Consider the following 23,627-nt stretch of genomic DNA (forward strand, 5'->3'; position numbering starts at 1 on the left):
TAGAAATAATGATAAAACATATAACTAAAACACTAGGTAAGAAAATGAGTAATAAAAGCATGATAAGTCAAAGGCCAAGAACAACAACACGAATTAGGTCATATTGCCAGAGGGAGTCTTTGAGGGTGTGCGAGGTGATCACCGCACAACGCCCCCTCTTTCTACCAATAAAATAAATATACTTACTATAAATAAAGCACAAAATAAAAGTTTTGCATATGACTCATAAATTTTTACAAGAGGGCTTTGCAAATTTCATTGACCCTAAACCAACCAGACAGACTAATTTCACAGTTTAAAATGTTACCCAAAACATTATTCTTAAAAGTGTAAAAATTCATATAGTTTAATCCCATACAGTATATTTAATTTCATGAATAATTAGATGAAGTCAACCATATAATTGTCTATGAGAGAAATTCAATTGGAATATTGATTCTCGTAATCAATAATTATGTTGAAGTTACTTGTACTAAAAATAAAGTTTAAGTTAACTGGATGTTTTATTATGAGATATTCAATTGAGATCATTCCAATTAATTTCTGATTAGATTTAGCTGAATTATCTAATCAGTTGGTCAAAAGTTCGTTAAATAGAGTATTTAAAATTACTTTTAAATGTGAAATGAAAGATTATAGAGTTCTCACACGTGAAAAAAACTAATGTTTATTTATAAATGGATTCAACAATAAAAATATAAATAACCTTTCAGAACGCACTCTCAAGCAAATTATCTCCCAATAATGAAAATCACACAATACTAATACAAAGAAAGAAACTCTTTTAGTAAACACAATAGTCCATTACTTTAAATTTGCCCTCACTCTCAATGTTGAATGTTGATTCTATAAGTAATCGCTTTATAAAGAGGGTACACAACATTATAGAATCACACATTAACTCACCAATAAAGCAACAATAACTAAAATATAATGTCCCCTTTCAATGCCCCAAAACGTAAGAAAAATTGACTGTTGGCCATCCTAGGCAAGCTGCTTGAATGAGCCACCCACGTGCTCGAACGAGCAGCAAGATCAGAACGTCATTTTTTCCTGCAAATAAGGCTGCTCGAATGAGCACTGTTTATACTCGAAGGAGCAGCAGGTCAAGCAGTCTTTGATTTGCTCTTCCCTTGTTGCTTTGTTCGAGCAACGTTCATACCATGTCTTGCCTCGTTCAAGGCATGATTTTGCATCCTTAGTGAAGTCTCTTTATGCCTTTTTTAAAGTCTTTCTTACCTTGTCCAATGCATCTGATACACTCCACATCGATCACCTCATGTATCAACCAAAACCTTAACACATCAAAATTCGACACATTCCCATCGTCTTTCTCCAAAGTACAAAATAAGACGTTCAATTATTCTCTACATCATTAAAAATTTTGGTACTTGCTTTAATTAGATAGTTATTAATCTTCTCTCAAACATGAGAATTATGGGTTGACTTTGTAAATGAAAATTATCTTTTTCACTCTTGTGATAGAATTTTATTCTAAACAATTAAATTTTTTATCGTTTCTACCTGAGTAAATTTTAATTATTCTAAATCCTCCTCTTAAAAATTAAAAAAACAAAATATGAACTCTTTCTAAAACTTGACTTGCATAAAGTAACCAATAATCCACAACTAAACATCAAGAACTATTGTTGCTATATATTGCGGAAATTACAGAAAATATTATGGAAATATATGGGAATATTTGTTAATATCCTTAGGTGATTTGATTAGGATATTTTCATTATATCAATATCTTGTATTTTGGGGTAGATTAATGGGTTTTTTCTTATTTTGCCTACATCTTGATTAACTAGGATATAAACACATAAAACCATGGTCTTCATTCAAGAAAATACACAGAAAGGTTTCACGCATCCCTCTCTTTCATGGTATCAAGAGCAGGTTAATTTTTTTTTTCTTTTTCTCTTTCTTTTTCTTCTTTCTTTAGTAATGGCCGGTGATGATGATAACTCACCGCCACCACCACCATCACAAATTCAACCAAATAACCCGTTTTACCTTGGCGCACATGATCGTCCGGGAGATTTTATTACTCCAGTTCGTCTCAAATTAGACAATTATGATGCTTGGGCACACGCCATTTTTGTAGCACTTTCATCCCGACGGAAGTTTGGCTTCCTCGATGGAACCATCACCACTTTTATACCGCTGGCAACAATGGATGATTGGGTGGTCGTTCATTACATGCTCGTATCATGGTTAATGAATACCATCGATCCCGAGGTAAAATCTATGCTCTCTAATTAAGATAATGCAAAGCGTCTAGGGGATGACTTGAAAGAACGATTTTGTGTGGTTAATGGCACTCGTATACAACACTTGAAATCTCAGATTAATTCCTGTGAACAAACAAAAACAATGTCTATTGCTGTTTATCTTGGTAAATTAAAAGTATTGTGGGATAAATTAGCCAAGCTTAAACCTTTAATTGTTTGTAAGTGTGGTAAATGTGAATGTAATTTAGGTAGAGAGCATGAAAAACGTAGGGAGAATGATCAAAATTCTTGCTTGGCCTTTATTCTTATTATTACGCACAATCCCGATCAAATATTCTTGCCCACGACCCACTGCCTTCACTTAATGGAGCATATCAACAGTTGACTCAAGAAGAGTTGGTCCGTGGGTTTGATCGTGCTAAAGAAGAACCCTCTCAGGCTGCTGGTTTTTCGGTTCGTGTGGGTGGTATGGGCCGAGGAAGAGGTCGTGTAGACAAGTGAGTTTTAGTAAGTAATTACTGCAAATAACCAGGTCATATTGCTGCAAATTGTTACTCATTGCAAGTGTGTACTCACTGTCAAAAGAAGGGTCACATTGCAAAGTATTGTTATGAGATAATTGGGTACCCGGAGGGGTGGTCAGAGAGTGATAAGGGTGGTAAATCATCAAGTGCAGCACCTGGGCAAGGTCGTGGAGTGGTGAGAGCTAACGCCACATCTAGCAGCAGCACCACGTCAAATGGGAAAGCCTTTACATCCGAGCAGTGGAGAGCAATTACGAGATTTTTTGGTAATACTACCATACCAGAAAATTGTCTCAATGGTAAGTTTGATAGCTCTTCCTGGATTATAGACACAGGTGCAACACATCATGTTACAGGTGATAACTCTTGGTTATTTGATGTTCGTCAATCTCATTGTCCTGTTGGTTTACCTAATGGAGATACTGTATTTGCATCTATGGAGGGTTCAGTTCGTTCATCTAATTCAATTACTCTGCACAATGTTCTTTATGTACCTAACTTGAGTTGTAATTTACTTTTGGTTTCACAACTTAATGATAATTTTCATACAAATGTCACATTTGATTCTAATTCATGTGTTATACAGGACCGAATGAAGGATCCGATTGGAACGGGCACTAGGAGAGATGGATTGTACTATTTTAGCAAACCCGAGGTGGTGTCCGCAATTGACGCTACTTCAGAGTTGGAACTTTGGCATCGAAGGTTGGGTCATGCGTCTGAGAAAGTCGTTAAGTTGCTTCCTCATATCGGTAGTAGTAAGAGTAGTGTAAATAAAGGGTGTGAAGTGTGTTTTCGCGCTAAACACTCTAGAGATAAATTTCCTTTGTGTGACAATAAATGTTCTCGGATTTTGGAAAAGATACATTGTGATTTGTGGGGTCCTTATAGACATGCGTCCTCTTGTGGAGCTCGGTATTTTTTAACTATTGTGGATGATTTTTCTAGAGTTGTTTGGGTTTATTTGATTGTTGATAAAACCAAAGTATTTCGAATGTTTATGTCATTTATTGCTATGGTTGATAGACAATTTTCTCAAACTGTTAAAATTGTTCAAAGTGATAATGGCACAGAGTTTAAATGTTTGCTTGCATATTTTAGGGCAACAGGAATTATTTTTCAAACTTTTTGTGTGGGTACTCCTCAACAAAATGGGACGGTAGAGAAAACAAAAACACATATTGAGTGTAGGGAGAGCGTTGAGATTTCAAGCTAATTTGCCTATTTATTTTTGGGGGGAATGTATTCTTGCTGCAGCTCACTTGATCAATAGAACTCCTACTCCCATTCTACAAAATAAAACCCCTTTTTAAATACTTTTCAATAAACCTCCGGCTTTTGAAGCCATTCGTACTTCCGGATGTTTGTGCTTTGCTCACAATCAAAAAACGAAGGGGGATAAATTTGCTAGTAAAAGTAGAAAATGTGTGTTTATGGGATATCCTTTTGGGACAAAGGGATGGTATTTGTATGATCTTGACTTGAAGGAATTTTTTACCTCTCGTGATGTAAAATTTATTAAGGATGTATTTCCGTTTAGTAATCCGGAAGATGTTAATATTGAATCTAGTAATGTTGAAAGTGTGGGTGTTGATGCGGATTTTTTAGATTATGGAGATTGTGATGATGATTGTGTAAAATTGGGGGATGAGCATGCTTTTAATGGTGAAGTGGGAGGTCGTAATACAAGTGAAACAAGCAACCCGCAGCAGCCAGGAACCAGCGCCCCTCCAGCTGCCGCAGGTACAGCACCAGCCAGAAATGGCCTCGATTCTGATCAGCAGCCAATATCTGCTGCGTCTGCCCAGCCCACTGCTGGAGCTGCTGAACCTCCGCCTTTGCTGGTCCATGATGACACTGAACCGCCACCTTTGATGACTAATGTTGATGAATCCGTTGAGGCCTTGGGTCGTGGATTTCGACAGAATTATCCATCTGTTTTTCTCCGTGATCATGTAACTCATACTGTGTTTTCTAAACGTCAGTCTTCATCTCTCCCGGGTCCATCTTCTGGTCATCCTTCAGGTACACCGTATCCTTTACCACATTATATTCATTGTGAGAATTTTTCAGTAAATTACCGAAAGTTTATTGCTGCTATTGTTAATAGTACTGATCCAAAATCTTTTAAAGAAGCAATGAAAAGTATTGGTTGGCAGAAATCAATGCATGAAGAGATTTAGGCTTTAGAGGCAAATGGTACATGCACATTGGAACCTCTCCCTCCAGGAAAACGCGCCCTCGGTTGTCAATGGGTTTATAGGACAAAATTCTTGTCCAACGGTGAGGTTGAAAGATTGAAATCCAGGTTAGTAGTGCTTGGTAATCACCAACAAGAAGGGATTGACTACAACGAAACGTTCTCTCCAGTTGCAAAGATGACAACGATTCGTACTTTCTTGGCTATAGCTGCATCCAAGAATTGGGAACTTCATCAAATGGATGTACATAACGAATTCTTACATGGTGATCTTGATGAAGAAGTCTACATGAAATTACCCCCTAGATTTGAATGCTCTGACCTGTTCTTAGTATGTAGGTTGAGAAAGTCTCTGTATGGTTTGAAACAGGCTCCCCGGTGCTAGTTTGCGAAGCTAGTAATGGCTTTGAAAGAGTATGGTTTTCTTCAATCCTACTCTTATTTTTCTCTATTTACATACACTAAGGCAAAAATTCAGATAAATGTCTTAGTATATATTGATGATCTTATTATTTTTGGGAATGATTCCGCTGCATTACGTGTTTTTAAGGCATATCTTTGTGATTTTTTTAACATATCGTTGTGATTGTTTTAAGATGAAGGATTTAGGTCCTTTGAAGTATTTTTTGGGTATTGAAGTTGCTCGTAGTTCTGCAAGCTTATTTTTGTGCCAAAGAAAATATACTTTGGATATTGTTTCTGAAGCAGGTTTATTTGGGGCCAAGCTGAGTGGTTCTCCCATAGAACAAAATCATAAGCTCGGTCTGGCTAATGGGGCGCTTCTTACTGATCCGGAAGCTTATCGCCGACTTGTTTGTCGCTTAATTTATCTTTCTGTAACAAGACCGGACTTAGCATACTCTTAACACATCTTGTCACAATTCATGCAGACGCCTAGAATAGAACATTGGGAGGCCGCGTTACAGGTTGTTCGGTACTTGAAAGGTACTCCGGGTCAGGGTATACTGTTGCATTCAGATTGTGATTTGACTCTACAGGGTTGGTGTGACTCAGATTGGGCGGCTTGTCCACTCACTTGTCGTTCTCTTACAGGCTGGTTAGTATTTCTGGGCAAATCACCTATTTCTTGGAAGACTAAGAAGCAACATACTGTTTCTCGTTCTTCAGCAGTGGCTGAATACAGATCTATGGCTGCTATTACTTGTGAGTTGAAATGGCTCAAAGGTTTGCTGTTAAGTTTGGGTGTTAATCATCCAAAGTCTATTGAATTATTTTGTGATAGTGAGTCGGCTTTGCATATTGCAAAGAATTCTGTTTTTCATGAACGAACAAAACATATTGAAATTGACTGTCACTTTGTTCGTGATGCCATAACTGAAGGTTTGATTACTCCGGGTCACGTTTCTACTTCTTCACAGTTAGCAGATATTTTCACAAAGGTTCTTGGCAAGACACAGTTTGATTTATTACTCTCCAAGTTGGGCATTCATGATCCCCACGCTCCAACTTGAGGGGGGGTATTGCGGAAATTACGGAAAATATTATGGAAATATATGGGAATATTTGTTAATATCCTTAGGTGATTTGATTAGGATATTTTCATTGTATCAATATCTTGTATTTTGGGTAAATTAGTGGGTTTTCCTTATTTTGCCTACATCTTGATTAACTAGGATATAAACGCATAAAAGCATGGTCTTCATTCAAGAAAATACACAGAAAGGTTTCACGCATCCCTCTCTTTCACTATATGAACATTTAGGTTTGTATTTTTATATTTAATAATAATATATATTTTCTTAACGTATATTCTAGTTATCTTTAATAATGAATCCAAATAAATATTTTGCATTCAATAGAATCAAATTTCATGACTGTAAAAATATTTAAATAAGCTATGAAAAAATTAAAGCAATAGATGTGTTTCCTTTAGTTAACTATCATGTGGTTAAACCTTAAAAAAATTGCAATTATATATCATTGCGATAGATGTAATGGTTATAAGTAGGAGAGAATAAAATTAAATAAAACAATACAATATTCTGCATAAATTAATATTCTGTATAAATTAATATATTCAATTGCTTTAACTAGGAGATTTGTTAGATTGAATAGCTATATTTTACGGCTATAATTACGATCATTCTCCGTATAAATATGTAACTCTTCTATGATTAATAAACAACACAAAATTAACCCTAAAATCAGCTGTTAGAAATTGATGTTCGTATCAGAGCCACAAATCGGTTCTTAGACCAAATTTAAAGCAAATTCTACATCTACCCTAAACACTACCCGTAAATGGCAAATAACGATTCCCTTTTAAACCCCATTAATGAAAAAGAATAGACCATTACCATAAGTCAGTTATTAGAAATTTTTCAAAATTTCAACTACAAAACAGCCATAAAGGCTGCTAGTAACTCCAATTATCAAAATTACACCAAATGGGCCAAGCTAATGTATTTGGGTATTAACAACAGGGGGAGGCTCAATCACATCATTGCCTCACCCCCAGTTAGCCACGATCCAGTGTACCAAAAAAGGACCCAACAAGATTCCTCTATTGTCTCATGGAGCCTTGTAAATATCGACCCAAATCTGGCGAATCAATTCCGTGACTATTTCACTGTAAAAGACTTATAGAACCGGCTTGAATCCTATATAGTAGTGGCCGAGATGGCTTCCAAATTTTTGACCTTACAATTCGAGCTAACTGCATAAAACAAGGCAAAGATTCCATTGAAGTGTTTTATGGCAAGTTTATGGCACCTTGGAAAGAAATTGCAGAAAAGTACCAAACCCCATGAAACACCCCGAGGATATCACAATTTTCAATGAGAAAACTCAAAAAAATCGACTCTACTAGTTTCTAGAAGGGACAAATGACACTTATGATAAGGAAAGAAGAGACATGGTAAACAGAGAACCCTTACCAACTGTCGAGGAAGCCTACGCTTAGAGGTGTTCATTCGAGTAATCGGATTGGTTTCGGACGGGTGTCATTCGATTCAGTTGTACTTCGGATCGGTTATATTTTGGATGCTTGTTGCGGCGGGTCATACTCGGGTCGGGTCGGTTAGCCACGGTTCGGTTGAAGATCGATTATTTGAGCTACCGGGTTAGCATCAGTTCACTGTCGGTTGAAGTACGTATCGAGTTTCAATCGGTCTCGGGTTGTCATCGGTAAATAATTGGCTCGGTTTTACCGAGTACAGATCGGGTTCGGGTATTTTTCAAGTAGAATTCGGTTACGAATTGCGAATTACTAATTACTATTGATCGAGTTAATATCAGATTAAGTTGTTAGTCATTTTTTAATTGATGATAAGGTTCCTTTACTTAAAGCAAAATAGTAAAAATACAAATCAATTAGTGATCATTATTATATTGTTACTTTTACTTGTTTGACCGAAAATTAAAATTATAAAGTTCTATCAATTTTCATATAATTCGATTAAAAGTAGTTAAATAAAAATTGACCATTGATTATTAACTCTAAATATATAAAACCATGTATTATAAAATTTATTCTATTAAAATATTTATGACTTTATTAGAATAACTAATAAGATGATTGAATATGAGTCAGTCATACTTCTACGTAAAAAATTGGTTTAGGTTTACAGCAGTTCGATCTAAACTTCGTTCGGGTTAAGTCGATTTTAGCCGGATCGAGTTCGGTTTTGAGCATGATTCGGGTCGGATATGACTCGGATCGGTCATTATTAAGTTCGAGTAATCTCGGTTAACAGTTACGTGTCGGTTAGAAAAATCAGTTACAGCTCAGGTTCAGTTTTCCCATTTTCGGTTGTCAACCGGTTCGGATATAACTTCGGATTGGATAATGTCGGTTCGATAAACCTAAAAAAGGAAAACATTTTCGGGTTGGTTTACTTTCGGTTTCGGATCGGATTTTCTGGTCGGGTCACTTTTGAACAGATCTACCTACGCTGCCATATGAAGGGAAATAACCCATAGAACAATTATGGGCACCGAAAAACCATCACAAAGAGGAATCTGATTTAGGCATAGGCAGCGGGCTAGTCTCAAAAGGGAAGATCCATCGCTTTTCCTGGCATGAAGAGGATGAAAAAGCCCGTCTGAAATGCTCACATTGCGGAGGTACTCGTCACACAAAGGAGGGTACTTTAAGATAATCGGTTACCCGGAGTGGTGGCCTGATTCTTGAAAAATGGAACATAACCTGCCGGAAAACCGATTCTATTTTAGGAAAATAGTTAAACAAAACCCGCCGGAAAACCGATTGTATTTTAGGAAAAAAGTTAAAGCATCTATGGGTGTTGGAGAAAATTCAGAACAGAAGAATGACATAGAAGGCGATGAAACCACCATGGCAGCCATAGCAAGTGAAGAAAACTCAAGCAAGAAAGGTAATGCAAACGGCGCAAGAGAAAGAACATCAAAATCAAATGAGGAAAACAATCCTTTTTACTCTAAGTTACCTCTTACTTCCTCCGTTCCATTATACTTGCTATATTTTACTTTTTACGCAATCCAATGTGTTATTTTGTTCATTTATATGTTGAATTATATACATCTAAAAATTATAAAAAGTTATTATTATGAAAGTATGTAATTAGACGATTCAAACAAGATCTCGCTTGACTACATTTTTACTTACACATTAACTGCCATACATAAAATAAGGTTAAACGATGAATAGTGCACATAACACAAATGTAGCGAGTATTTCAGAACGAAGGAACTATAAAAGAGGACTTTTGTTTAGAAACAAACGGCCCCACTAAACCAAATGAGGGAATTAATTTTTTTCCCACTTTGTCTCTGAAAAAGGAAGGTTTGGGGATGATAAACGGGTTTTTTCACGTCGTTAATACTAAGCCCGAATCAAACAATATTTATAACACCCTAATACAACTACAGATAGCATAGCGATAAGTTCTGGATCGAACCACGAGGACAAGGTTAGAAAGACTAAGGACATGATGCAGGGAGGTTAAAGGGTGAAAGGGTGTATGAACTAAACTACTAGAAGCAATAACAAAGCAAATATAAAATTGGTGATAAACGATGAAAGGGAGACGGGGATGGTAGGGATCCACCCTAGGTTGGTCTCTACGAACTCATGGAAAGCTAGGTCATGAGAGATCGAACGATAATCAATTGAGACACTCTAGATAACCAGAGGAAGCTTGTGACCCTATAAGCCGCGCAAACAACCTATAATCGCCTTACGTCTCGTAAAGAGTGGCAGGACAAGATTCGAATCGAATATCAAGCAATCAATCAACAAAAACCTGAACCCTAACCTAACACATGAAGAACAAGCCTAAAACGTAGGATTTCACCAACAGAACCCCTAAAGAAACTACTCACACATGATAGAAATAACTAAAGGGAAAGCAATAAACAAGAGCATTAATAAACAAATGGAGAACTTGAATGGAAACAACAAGTAAGCAAGATGGAAAGCAATAAAGGAAACTAGTAACTACTCTACAAAGCAATAAATGAAATAAGAGCAATAAGAGAAGCAATGGAATTAAGCTTTGCGAAGAAATAAAAGCCCTAAATAGCCCACGACATATGGGTTGCGAAGAAATAAGACACGCATTTTTCAGGTACAATTCAACTGAATAGGGGTCCCATTCACTCTAATGGGTCCTATTCAACCGAATGAATGTTCATTCAGCATTTCCAGTGCGTTTCAAGCTTTGCCGCTGAGCTTTAAGGTCCTTGCGCCCGAACCAATTTGCATTCAAGCGAATGCACTTCAATTCAGCCATTCCAGTGGGTTTTAAGAAATTCCTTGGTGCACATATCATCCATTCGAACGAATGGGTGGTGTCTTTGGTCGAATGAGCTTTCGTTTGCCCATTTGCTGCTCCGTTCAAGTGTCTAATGGTCCCTGAACTTCGCAAGGTCTTTGAGAATGACTTGGAGCACTTGGAGAGGCTTCGATATAGGTGTCTACTCTTCGAAATTGGTGTCTAAGCATCAAACTTCCTCCGCTTGTCCTCGAAATCTCCGAAAACAACTAAAATGACCTTAAAACACATCAGAGACAAGAACAAGATAAGATTGAGCAGAATATGTATAAAACTAATATAAAATAGCGAGACTTAACACTATAATGGGGGTGGAAACGTGCTCTCAAACGAGCACATTAGGGGACAAAAAGTGTTTTTCTCAATAAATATATTCAAAAGCCCACTACTATTATAAAATCAGCCCAAAAGTTTTAATTGGGGTCGGATGCAATACTCAATCTCATAAACCCTAGAATTTTTATTGTGGTTCTACAGATACAATGTCAGTTGATCTCAATTGGGGTCGGATGCACTTGGAAAAGGTGAATAAGAAAACCAAATGGGAGAAAGATCGACATTATTGGCACCATATCAGAGCAAGCAAACAACTACACTAACACGGGGTTATCTCCCGCAAGTACTTTTCTTTAACGTCATTAAGTTTGACACAGCTAGCCACCAGCTCAAATAGGAAAAGAAAAGCAAGAAGCCATACCTGAGCTAAGAGTTAACTCACTCTTAGCATCTCTATCGCCTCTAGTATGATGACCTAGAACTGCCCATCGAGCAGGAGTGGCGGAGGTGAGCAAGGATGAACCGGGGCCATCCGGAGGTGGACTAAAAATGGGGGGCTCCTCCAAAGCCAGGGTGGATCCATCTTCTTCTTTTTGTCATTTTTTGTTTTTCTTACCTGCTTCGTCTTGCGGTTTGCTTGACATCACCTTCAGCATCGTCATCATTTTCATCTCTCACTAAAACAATCTCTTTCTACTTCTCAACACAAACATCCTTCTTCATATTCTCATTATCATCAAAACTTTCCTCATCAAACACCGGACCAACAAGCACTTCATGCCCCTCAACCTTCTTTTCAATCACACTCTTTATAACCTCAAGAGAACAAAGTTGCTCAAGCATAGGCTCTTTTGAAGACTTGGCAAAAGCGAACACAACCTTCTCTTGGGCTACCCGAATGGTAATGGTCTCTAATTCACAGTCAATCAGGGCACGTCTTCAAAGCATCTCTCCCAAGAATGAGGGGGGTGTAAGGATCCTCGACCATGTCAAGGACAACAAAATTACATGGGACAATGGGACCATGTCAAACTCCCCACATGGCATCTTAATACTTCGGTCGACGAGTTGGATGGTTTTCCTTGATGGCTTGAGCTCAAAAGTGAGTTTCTTGGCGATGGACATCAACATGAGGCTAATAGAGGCCCTAAGATCAGCAAGTGCTCCTTTAGAACTATGCTTCCCAAGAGTGACCGGGAGCACAAAGGGTCCTCGAGCCTTTTCCTTTTTGGCCCATGTGCCTTAGATGATGGCACTTACGTGCTCCGACATATTCATAACCTCGCTCTCAAACTTCTTTTTGTTCCTCAAGAGAGTCTTCAAGTACTTAGCATATTGAAGCATTTGCTCCATTGCCTCCAAGTATGGGACCTTCATCTTAAGCTTCCTCATATGCTTAAGAAATTTAAGGAACTTTTCTTGCAATTGTTTTTCCACCGCTTTGTATGGATAAGGTTGCGGTAGGGCATGTAGGAGCTCAAGTCTCCTTCTCTCTTATATCTTCTTTCGTCTCTCTTCTTCATCCTACACTCTCTTCTCTTTTTCTTCTCTTTTTCTTCTTCAACTTCATCTTTCTTCTCTTCCTCAACATCATGCTTCTTCTCATAATCTTCCTCAACAATGCCCTCTTTTTTTTTCCCTCTCAAGGTCATCCTCACTTGAAGATCATTGCCCCTTGAAGAACCATCCCCAAAATCATCCTTTGTGGCCTCAACTGGAGCGGAGTATGAAGTTCCCTATCTAAGGAAGATCACCTTGCATGTATGATGGTTGCGGTTGGAGTTTAGGGTGTTAGGTGATGGAGGTTGGTTGGATGGATTGGGTTGAGGGTTGGATGGGAATAGTGGTGGTGGAGGTGGGCAGGCAAACTGAGCAAGTAAGGACTCAAACATCTTTTATTGGGCTTGAAGTTGTTGCACTTCAATCTTCAAAGTTTGATTGATTTGGGAGAGGGTTTGGTTTTGTTGAGCAAGAGAGCTCACTTGAGTGGATAGGTAATCATGATTCGAAGCGAGGTTTGATGGTGGTTGCACATAAGAATATGATAAGTTGGGATTGGGTCATAGGACTTTGAGGTACGGCCTATTCTTGTTGGGCCTAGGAAAACTACCACCGGCTTGATGGCTTTAAGGCACATGGTTGTTGGTGTTGTAGCCTTGGTCGAAGTTTCCTTAGCTAGCATTAGGATTGAAGGGAGGTCTAGAGGGTTGGCTGTTGTATCACTAGTGGAAAAAACCTTATTTGCTGCTTGTCATTTGCTGCGGTTTTCCTTAGACACAGCATTAAATAACAAAAAGAATTTAGTAAAAAATAAATCAATTAACTGCTGCGATTTTGAATAAGCCTGAAGCAAATAATCAGTTGGACTAGTAATTGCTGCGGTTTTACATGAGCCCGCAGCAAATAACTGTTATTTGATTCATTCTAATGCTGCGGTTTTTTGTAAGCCCATAGCAATTAATTGTTTCACACAAAATTAAAACCCGCGCCATTCAACGTTATATTTCACAAACTCGACTGCTATTATGTTGTATTCTCTCAAACCCACCATTTTCGCAAAAACTGCTTCATTCTTCATCTTCATCTTCTTCTAAAACCCATAAATTCTTCATCATCAGCTGCTTTCTTCGCAAACTGAGTCATAAGCCCATTGAAAATCACTTGAAAAACACTTACAGTTTCTTCAAACACCTGTTCTTCATCTTCTTGGTTGATAAACCCACGAAATTTAATACTTTGGTCTTGTTCATCTTCAAAACCCACGACATTAAGGTATTTTTTCTCTTTTTAATTTGTTAAGCATTTAAGTTTTTCAAGATATTCATGAAAACACTCGAAAATTAGGGCAACTGTTTGTATACTAATTTTGTTTCTCTGTTTTTCGTTGTAGATAACATAACCCACGAAATCAAGTTAATTATATTTATTTTACTAATTTGCAAGTTCATATGTTTATTGTTTAAGATGTAATTTAGTAATTTAGTGCTAAAGATATCAATTTATTTGTGAATTTTACATTATTCAAGTTTATATTATTAGTTTGTTAAATATTTGTGTAATTTGTTTAAAATGTGGTTTGTTGTTATAGTTATGTCTTTAACTATTAGAATTAGAATATGATTTTATTTACAATGTAGTGCTTTATATTGAAGTATGAAGTATAGAATTAGAATATGAAGTATATATATTTAGGGTTAAATAGATTTGGTATAAATAAGTATATATTTTTAGGGTTAAATATGTTTGTTATAAATAAGTATATATTTTAAAAAGTTGTTATTGATTTTTTTTGAATTATTTAATCACACTAATTAGGATGACAAAAGATCGTTCTTGGATGTATGGACACATTGAATTGTCTAAATTTATTGATGGCGTATTAGAATTTTGTTGTATTGCGGTTGAACATCAAGTTAGAATGGGGGCAGTTGGTTTTTATTGCCCATGTGTCACTTGTGGCAATGTATCAAAGGTGGATAGTGTTGTATCCTTAGGGAGCACATACTTCGACGTGGGTTTAGGCCTTAATATCATGTTTGGGTTTGACATGGTGAGGAGGGAGTTTACAAAGAGAAAAGTGTTGTTGAGGACGTCAATAATGTGGCTAATGTCAATGAGGATGTAGTAGATCATGTTGATGGGTATGAGACAAATAAAGAGAATGTCGATGAGGATTTCGATCGTGTTGATGAGATGATGGAGGGAGTCGAGGATGAGTTAGGAAAACGTCCTCGTGTTTTTGACTGTTGACAGAGGCTTCTCAAAAGCCTTTGTACCCCAGATGTACAAAGTTTACCAAACTAACAGTAGTGTTGATAATTTTCAACATTAATTCAAAGTTCAATTGGAGTGACGCTAGTTTCATAATGTTATTAGAAGCGTTAGGTGAGATGCTTCTTGAGGGAAATGAACAAGAACTTATAAGAGTGTCCTAGGTGTGTGTTATCGCGCTACAAGAGTAAAGGGGCTCGAGATACTAAAGGGCCTTCGGCTAAGGTATTGTGGTATCTTCCAATAATACCTAGATTCAAGCGCTTGTTTTCTATAAAGAAAGATGCGTTAAATTTGAGGTGGCATGCAGATAGGGTGAAGAAAGGTCACTTGATCACACATCCATCTGATTCTCTAAAGTGGAAGAGTATTGATAGGTTGCATAAGACTTTTGGGGATGAGGTTCGTAATTTAACGCTCGGACTGTGTACGGATGGAATGAATCCATTCGGCAATCTTAGTTCTCAACATAGTACTTGACCGGTACTGTTAGTGATCTATAATTTGCCACCTTGGTTGTGTATGAAGGGTAAGTACATTACGCTTTCGCTTCTTATCTCGGGTCCTAAACAACCTGGCAGTGACATAGATGTATATCTTGCACATCTCGTTGAGGATTTGAGAAAGATGTGGGATGAACGCATTTCCGTGCTTGATGCACATGCTAATGAGGAGTTCAACTTGCGTCCAATGCTTTTATGCACCGTTAATGATTTTCAGGCATATGGCAACTTATCGGGGTATAAGAACAAAGGGAAGAAAGCATGCCCAATATGTATCGGTGACATGGAATCCACGTGGATTCCTAAGTGCAAACACGTATTCATACAACATCAAAAGTTCCTCCCAGAAGATCACCAATATCGTAAAAAGAAGAAGATGTTCAACGGGGAGGTTGAGGACCGTGTAGCTCGTCGACCGTTGACCGGTTATGAGGTTTATGAACAGGTTAAGGGAGTTGAGACTGTATTTGGTAAAACATGGCATGTGCAAGGGGGTGAAGACAGATTATGGAAAAAAGAATCAATCTTTTGGAAGCTTCCATATTGGAGAGATCTACAGGTTAGACATTGTCTTGACGTTATGCGTATGGAGAAAAATGTATGCGATGCCATACTCGGGACTCTCATGAACATTTCGGGTAAGACAAAGGATGTTAGGGCCATGCGAGATTGGTTTGAATGTAAGGGTCTTCGTCCGGAGTTGTGGGCACATGTTAAGGTGAGTAAGAAAAGAAATAGAGTTGATGAAGTTGGTGGCAGTAACAAGGGAAAGGGCGGTAAGAAGAAGATGAGTAATGATAAAGTTTATTTGCCTCCAACTTGCTACACATTCTCCAAATTAGAGAAGCGAACATTTTGTGAACCTTTGTATGGCATTAAGTTTCCGTTTGGGTACTCATCCAACATGAAGAGATTTGTGAGCCTAAATGGTGCGCTGAAGTTGGGAAGCATGAAATCTCACTATTGCCATGTAATGATGCAAGTATTCTTACCAATTGCAATCCGTGGAATACTGCCAAAACATGTGAGATATGCTATTACCGAGCTATGTTCGTTCTTTAACACAATTTGTAGTAAAGTTCTTGATCCCCTTAAACTTGATGCTCTTCAAGTCAACGTGATTGTAACTTTCTGCAAGTTTGAGATGTATTTTCCACCTTCTTTCATTGACATAATGGTTCATCTTATTGTCCGTCTCGTTCGTGAGATCAAGCTTTTGGGTCTAGTTTTTTTAAGCTGGTGTTATCCTTTTGAAAGACACATGGGTGTTTTACAAAACAAGGTGAAGATTCCAGCACAACCCGAGGGGAGTATGATTCAAGGCACTGTGAGGGATGACATTAGTAACTTTATAGCCGAGTATTTACCCATGGCAAACCCTATTGGACTTCCCACCTCTCGACATGAAGGAAGGCTTGAGGGAAAAGGAACAATTGGCTCCAAATCGGTCACACCTCCTCGAGATAGCCTTCTACAAGCACACTTGTATGTGTTGCATCATATTCAGGAAGTTCATCCTTTTTTTAGTGAGCATTTTGATATAGTGCACACAAAACATCCTTCTAAAGGGGATAGGGCATTGATGCAGTTGCATAACAAAACGTCTATTAATTGGTTTCATAATCAAGTCATATGCGAAGAACTCAAGGGTCTATCCAAAAGTGTTAAGTTGTTAGCTTTTGGTCCTCGTGATGATGTCAACAAATATGAGGGTTACGATGTCAATGGCTTCACATTTTGGACTGAGAGTTAAGGCAAGAAGTCATCTTATCTATAGAATAGTGGGGGTTTCTATTTTGGCGTCATCTACATTTTATGCGAGTGCCAAAGATCAACCGCCGGTTGATGCTAAATTGGTATACTACGGGCGGGTACATGAAATATGGGAGCTTGACTACTCTAGTTTCAATATTAGTCTTTGCAAATGCAAGTAGATAGATAATAATCGACGATGCATAAAAAATGACGACCCTTGTGAATTCACTCTTGTAGACTAAGCTCGTTTGCGTGATAGTGAGGAGCCATTCATACTAGCCACACAAGTCAAGCAAGTATTCTACATTGTAGACCCGTCTGATAAAAAATGGTCTGTTGTTGTACCGGGAAAAAGAAGCATCCTTGGTATAGGTGATGTTGAGGATGAGGAAGAATATGAAGGCTTTGAAGACTCCCCTTCCTTTATCAATCCAAAATCAGTGGATCAAGATGATGTAGATGTTGGTTATATGCGTGTAGATCACACAGAAGGAATACATTTGAATTAAGTGATTCACAAGGTATGAATTTTAAGCATTTTAATGTTCTTTTGGCACATTCGCGCATAAAGTATCTCAAACTTGGTTTGTTTTGCCTGAAACTTTGCACACAATACTATTTGGTATATATTATTGTGTTCAACGTATTAGAATTGTAAATCATAGTCATATTCTTAATATTACTTGGTAAGATGCGATTTTAAGGTTTTTTAAGGTTTTTTGGCACTTTCGCGCATAAAGTAGCTCAAACTTGGTTTGTTTTGCATGAAACTTTGCACACAACACTATTTGGTATATATTATTGTGTAGAACGTATTAGAATTGTATTCTAATATATTTCTATTCATACTCTTTGAGGTACTGATATACAATGCATCTTTTCAGAGACGAAATTGTCCCCGAGATTGAGACCTCGGATAATGAGCATCATAGTTACAACATTGAAGAGGACCAACTTGTGAAATACGAGCGTATGGCTGATGTAACGGTCCGGCTTAAGTGACCCGGAAATCCATATGAAAATACAAATTTCGGTTCACTCTTTGGACTCCAGAGAAGACTTTTCTCTAGGAGCGTCAACGTTCCGTCGATAAAGAAATATAGATAAAAAAGAAAGCAATACCAGCGTGAAAGATAATAAGTCGGCGGAATCTCTTACGTACAACTCGAGAGCCTAAAGGCCTCTAAACAAACTATTTGAAATAAGCAGAAGCGAAAAGGAAACTACACTATCTCTTGTTACTTAAGTACAGAGTTTCTTTCTACTTATAATCTAATACAAAAAGATAACAGCATGGTCTTGATGATTACGGGTTCTAAGTCAAGACCTCACTCCAGACCCCACCTGCAATCAACCTACTAGTTGTCGTATGACAACACACAGTAGGTTCCAAAGAAACAAACCAATACACGTCAGAGACTTCATACAAATATCAATCAGGTTAAATACAAGAAAAATATTCATCCTAGCATGCATAGGCTCTAATACATTTATTATTAACTAATCCCAACTTGTAACGTTGCCTGTCCTGTTCGGGTCGTTCAAGTATAAACCATTCATTATTAGATAATTCCAACTTGTAACGTTGCCCGTCCTGTTCGGGTCGTTCAAGTATAAATACAAATCTTTATGGAGGAATACACTTGGGAGAGCTAATCCCAAGGCAACCATCGACCTAAGACGTTTCCCGTCCTGTTCGGGTCATCAAAGGCTAAAGTATGCATACCCCCATGGTGACCGTAATGATCCAAAACTGCCATGGGAACAATAATTATAATAATCCAAACCAATACGTTAACTCCTTTGGGTAACATAATACATAAATTCTCAATTTCCAATTAATTTCTTTCAAATTATTTGAGATGTCTAATCCTTATGTGAAATACCATGCCTCGATAGAAATGAAACAACACTACTTGCACAACCACATAACAGTATCGTCTAAGCGTGTACCTTTAAGCGCTGCAAACAACAATATTCAAGCACGACCGAAATTTCGCCCTCTTATGAATCGAGGTCCTAAATAACACACAAACAAAACGATCACGTATTAGGACGTGTTTACACATTTAATCCACTCCATACTCTAAAATGTCACTAAGACTTGATAATTTTTAATTGTTTACATCCTATTCCCAATGGATCCAAATTTTAAATTCTGACCAGAAACTTTGCGGGTCATTTCGGACAGATTAGAAAATTCAAATGCAAAATCCGACTTCGCCATTGCGTTCAGAACGCGTCAATTACCTTGGGTACCAATTTTCATAATTTCTAACATCCAATTACTATTTTTAATTATTTTAAGCGTTTAACGAGTTTTAAACGTATCGGTACATAAAACAACGGAACACGACCAACGTTTTCGGATCGGCACCTTTAACGAGACAGAACAGCTGCTGCCCGAATATATATATATATATATATATATATATATATATATATATATATATATATATATATATATATATATATATATATATGTATATGTATATATATATATATATATATATATATATATATATATATATGTATATATATATATATATATATATATATATATATATATATATATATATATATATATATATATATATATATATATATATATATATATATATATATATGTATGTATATATATATATATATGTATGTATATATATATATATATATGTATGTATATATATATATATGTATGTATATATATATATATGTATGTATATATATATATATGTATGTATATATATATATATGTATGTATATATATATATATATATATATATATATATATATATATATATATATAAATATATATATATGTATATATATATATATATATATATATATATATATATATATATATATATATATATATATATATGTATATATATATATATATATATATATATATATGTATATATATATATATATATATATATATATATATATATATATATATACATATATATATATATATATATATATATATATATATATATATATATATATATATATATATATATATATATACATATATATATATATATATATATATATATATATATATATATATATATATATATATATATATATATATATATATACATACATATATATATATATATATATACATATATATATATATATATATACATATATATATATATATACATATATATATATATATATATATATATACATATATATATATATATATACATATATATATATATATACATATATATATATATATATATATATATATATATATATATATATATATATATTCATTATTATTATTATTTTATATATATACATTATCAGCCCTTTTTAAATCTCATGACCAAAATAACTCTAGCAAGGTCACTTTAACAAAATCATTCAAGACACTTGAAATTTCATAAATTACGATAACTAAATTAAATACTTAATTCTCTTAACAAATCAAATTTTGTAGAGAATTACAAAACCAAATTACCCTTTTAAATCAAGACATATATATATATAAATATAACACAATCCTTCAAACAAATCAAATTTTGCTAAAGGATTATTAAATTTTGGATAATTATATTACTTAATCCATACCATTTACATTTCATCTTACAAATTGAAATTTTGTTCGAGAAAAGTAGACCATAAGAAATTTATTAAAATTTCAATATAACTTTAAATACTTAATTCTTACAACAAATATAAATTTTGTTAAAGAATATTGATCATGAAGTTCCATTTCTTAATCCTTTTATTAAATTATAACTTATTAAAGGATTATTAGAGAAAATTTTCGTATATAAAAGAAAAATATTCAATCCTCTTATAAGTCATAGGATATCATCATACATAAAATATATTGTATATAAAATCTACAATTTAACAATTCAATTAAACTTACCCTTAGATCACAAGATTGGATGGAACAACAAGAAAAAAATTTTTTTTTTCTTTTGAAGTGCCGAAACAAGAGGAAGCAAAGAAGAAATTTTTCTGAATTTTGTGAGCTCTTGAAACAATTAAAACCGCAATGAAATTCAAGGAGACTAAAGAATTAATAGGTAATTTAAACAAGGATTATAATTGTGCCATAAACACAATTATGAGAGGAGTTACAAGACTCCTCCTATGTCATAAAACACACGGCCACTCTTCATTTTCCTTTTATTATTACTTTTTTTGTATTAATTATTAAGTAATATTATATTATTGTTAAAACAGCAAAGAAACGTCACGCGATAACATCGTACGCGATAAAACTATGTAAAATAATTAACTATATAAATAATATAATTTAATATTACTTATAATTAACTATGTAAAATAATATAATTTAATATTACTTATTTATTTTATTTTGTTATAATTTATTTTATTATATTTTATTTATTTTTAAACCCGATAAATTACGGGGTGTTACAGCTGAAGACGCTCCACCACTTGACAATGATTTTGAGACTGAAAACGCTCCACCAATGGATGCTCCCACTACCAGTACGAAAAGAAAAGGGCGAGGTCCTACGAAAAACCTCAAAGTCACAGAACCCATGCAATTGGAATACAATAAATTAGGTCAACCCTACGGAAAATGGCATAGGCAATATGGAAAACAAGTGGGTCTATGTATGTGCAAAATTTCCATATTGCACGCATGGAACGAGGTTCCAGAGTGTTTGAAGAACTCTCTATGGAATGATGCTGTGGTAAGCAACTTTACTATTTTTATTCATTTAGTTTCATTTTAAAATTAATTTAATTGACACTAATAAATATAAGTTTTTTTTGTAGAATCTTTTTTACATCGAGAGCGATGAGGAGAAGAAGAATGTGTTTCTTTCAGCTGTTGCTGAAAGATTCAGAGATTTCAAATCCAAGCTAGTAACTGGCTGGATCACGAAAAAACGTGCCCGTACAACCAAAAAGGTCAAAACGGGAAACGAAGGTGGAGAGCAAGCACCTTCGAAGATGCCCTACGAAATATGGGGTCACATATCGAAGAGGGAATGGGAGGCTTTTGTTGCCAAAAGAACAACTCCCATTAAAGTTGTAAGTATTTCATATTAGATTATAGTTTTTGATTTGAATTTACTTCTTTTGATTCAATCATTAAACTAATATATGACATTCGATTTCCATTGATTAATTAGGAAAAGCGTGGTAAAGCTTTTGAATCAGGAACCAAAAGGAAGTTTTACCATCGCTTGGGCCAAAAAACGTACGATAAGGTCCAAAAAGAGTGGATGGATTTTTCTTTATACCCCAATCAAAGTCCAGCCACGCCCTCATCTACGACTACCTCCGCATCCGTGAATACTCCTGCTGGAGATCGGGTGCAAGATTGGTATTGCGATCTTCATTTCCGAGATGCAAGTGGTAAATATACTATTATCTGGGAACGAAGAAGGTTGCTGATGCTGTGGTGAGTTTTGAAATTATTAAGTATATTCTGGATTTGTTTTGTATTTTTTGGCTTATTAATTTACTTATACTAATTTTTATATATGTCACTTTTAATTTGAACAGATGGGCTGGATGGAAAAAGAAGCTACGGGGGAGTTCTCCCCAAGACGCAATGTTGACGCATTGCATATGGTCTTAGGGAAACACCATAGAGGGCGGGTAGTTGGAAAAGGAGGCGTCTGCCTGGGGTTAAAGAAGGCATTCGGCAAAGAGTGTGTTCCTACTTAATCCCGAACGATGCCACCTGATTAAGTAGCAACCCTCCGAGCTGAAATTACGAAGGACGTTCTCGCCAAGGTGGAACTCGTGTTGCAAAAGATGGGAGCACCCACTGTTGACTTGGCAAACCTAATTGTCGAGGATCAGCAAAGTCAACATGGGGATCCTAATGCTGTGCTTGAGCAAACAACCAAGCCCATTACCCCCGTAGCATCCCAGCCCATTACTACCCCTGAAGGGCAAAACCCCGCACCGGAGACCATGTACTCCGTTGCTCAAAATCTGGAGCCAACTCCGGAGCTAGTGGTACAACTACATATTTTTAAATATATAAGCACTTATTAATTTAAATTGCAACGCGTTTTAATATTTTATTATGATGCTTATTATACTAAACTTAACAATTTTCAGGAGGCGACTCCTTGTTCTCTTTTGCTGCCACAGTTAGGTGTTGCAAGTGATGGCGACTTAACTAAGGCTGCTTATGGTGTGGCCCAGCCAACCAAAGAGAACCAAACAGTGCATTCGATGCCTGTTACAAGTGGCCACATCAGTGTGACCGTGGACTATTCTAAAGGGTTTGAAGATTTCTCACTCCCAGTTCCAATGCCAGAATGGAGCCTTGAGAAACTATCAGACGCCCTAGGTAGTTTCGTCACATGGCCATATGCTTGGGTCCGATTCACTAACATGGTAATAATCATTTGTACCTTATTTATTTTTATTTTTTAATTGCATGCTTACACTAATTTAATTATATAAATTGAATTAGCAAAAGAGTCCAAAGGGATCTAGGAGAGAGATCGGTTCCTCAATAAAGGTGTCGACTAGGTCAAAGTCGATGCCAATCACTCCAATTTTGACTGATGCGGAGCTAAAAGATCTCTCTTAAGATTGCAAATGGCTGCACACTT

This window comes from Amaranthus tricolor, chromosome 12 (genome assembly GCF_026212465.1).
Source record: "Amaranthus tricolor cultivar Red isolate AtriRed21 chromosome 12, ASM2621246v1, whole genome shotgun sequence".
Taxonomy (NCBI): domain Eukaryota; kingdom Viridiplantae; phylum Streptophyta; class Magnoliopsida; order Caryophyllales; family Amaranthaceae; genus Amaranthus; species Amaranthus tricolor.